Source organism: Hipposideros armiger, unplaced genomic scaffold, assembly GCF_001890085.2.
Source record: "Hipposideros armiger isolate ML-2016 unplaced genomic scaffold, ASM189008v1 scaffold_1359, whole genome shotgun sequence".
NCBI classification, from domain to species: Eukaryota; Metazoa; Chordata; class Mammalia; order Chiroptera; family Hipposideridae; genus Hipposideros; species Hipposideros armiger.
The window spans coordinates 140706-142684 of NW_017732709.1; the positions used below are offsets into that span (position 1 = coordinate 140706).

General features: G+C 45.3%; 1 pseudogene; it reads left to right on the forward strand.

The window, feature by feature from the left end:
- The window catches only part of LOC109377292 (sorting nexin-1 pseudogene), a 48085-nt pseudogene extending 46652 nt beyond the window's left edge, over positions 1-1433 (forward strand).
- Positions 1434-1979: the final 546 nt, after the last annotated feature.

The window sequence follows — 1979 nt, forward strand, 5'->3', positions numbered from 1 at the left end:
GAGGGGGCCGCTGGGGGGTTAGATCCTGAGGCTAGAGACAATGACACTGAGGGGGAGGATATTTTCACCTGCACCGTGGTGGCCAGTAAGCCCCAGTCTCCACAGGGAATTACCTCCCTCCACATCAACAGTGGCTCCAAAGAAAATGGGATCCATGGGGAACAAGACCAAGAGCCGCATCATCTCTTTGCAGGTACCACAGTGGAGCTATCCCTGAATCAGCACACAGAATAATCAGAAGAAGGAGCCAGCCCAAACACTCATAGCTCTTCCTCCACAGGAAGCCACAAACTCTTCTAAGCCCCCACCAAGCTACGAGGACCTAGAAGGAGAAGAACAGGAAGACCAATTTGATTTGACAGTTGGTATAACTTATTCTGAGATGATAGGGGATGGTATGATTGCCTATGTAGCCTAAAAACTTACAACACAGATGAGCTTACAAACGTCCAGAAAGTAGACACTTTGCATTAAAAAGATTTAGTGACCTCCTGGGTCTTTATGAGAAGCTTTCAGAGAAACACTCTCAGAATGGCTTCATTGTCCCTCCTCCGTCTGAGAAGAGCCTAATAGGAATGACAAAAGTAAAAGTTCGGAAGGAAGATTCTTCAGCAGAATTCCTTGAAAAATGGAGGGCCTCTCTATTTAGAAAGGTACTTTCAGAGGACTCTGAATCATCCTCCCATGTTACGGGACCCTGATGTCAGGAAGTTCTTGGAAAAAGAAGAGCTGTTAGCACCATGGGTACCCAGACATCGAGTGGCACTGGTCTCCTCAACATGTTCAGCAAAGTCACAGATGCAGTCAACAAAATTACCATCAAGATGACTGAATCAGACATTTGGGTTGAGGAGAAGAGCCAGGAGGTAGAGAGTGAGGAGCAGTGCTTGCGGAAGCTGCATGCCATTGTAGAAACTCTAGTCAGCCACAGGAAAGAACTAGCACTGAATGCAGCCCAATTGCAAAGGGTCTAGCCATGCTCAGGAGCTCAGAGAACACAGTGTTGCCATGGGTACTCTCCCAGCTGGCTGAGGTGGAAGAAAAAAATTGAACAGCTCTACCAGGAACAGGCCAACAATGACTACTTCCTCCTTGCCAACCTCCTAAGTGACTGCATTCACCTCCTGGCCATAGTCAGATCTGCCTTGGACCAGCGCGTGAAGACGTGGCAGTGCTGGCAGGATGCTCAAGCCACACTTCAGAAGAAGCAGGGGACTGAGGCTTGGCTTCTGTGGGCCAACAAGCCTGACAAGCTGCAGCAGGCCAAGGATGAGATCATAGAGTGGGAGTCTTGGGTGGCTCAGTATGAAAGAGACTTTGAAAGAATTTCAACTGTGGTCCAAAAAGAAATGATATGGTTTGAGAAACAGAAATCCAAGGACTTCAAAAACTGCGTGATCAAGTACCTTAAGACAGTCCTGTACTCACAGTAGCAGCTACAAGTACTGGGAAGCGTTCATTCCTGAGGCAAAGGCCATCCCCTCATGGAGCAAGGATGCCAGAATCCACCTGCTGATGTTGCCTTTTTATACACTGTCCTCCTCCACCTCTGCTGGACCCCAGTGATGCCATGCTGCCTAGCCTGGACTTCACCCCTTCTCCCTGTACCTACAACCAAGCTGTCCCGAGTTGCTCTCACCATTACTTCATTTAGATTCCATATATATTTCCTTACCTGAGAGAATAGTTTTTTGCTTTAAACAAAAACCTATAATAGGTGGTGGACTTACGGGAATGGGGTGGAATATTGCTATAAATATATAAATACAAATATATTTTTCAGGATGTGCTTAGGAACTGGAAATAACCTTTTCTGTTATTCCTGATGGTGCCATGAAATATTACACAATAAAATATTTTAAAATAAAAAGGAGAGGAAAAATGCTTGTAAATAATTAGATAGGAGAAGAGAGGCAACTGAAAATTTTCAATTATTTAGGATAGTTGAGTCTAATTCTACAAGCTAAGATCAATTCTCT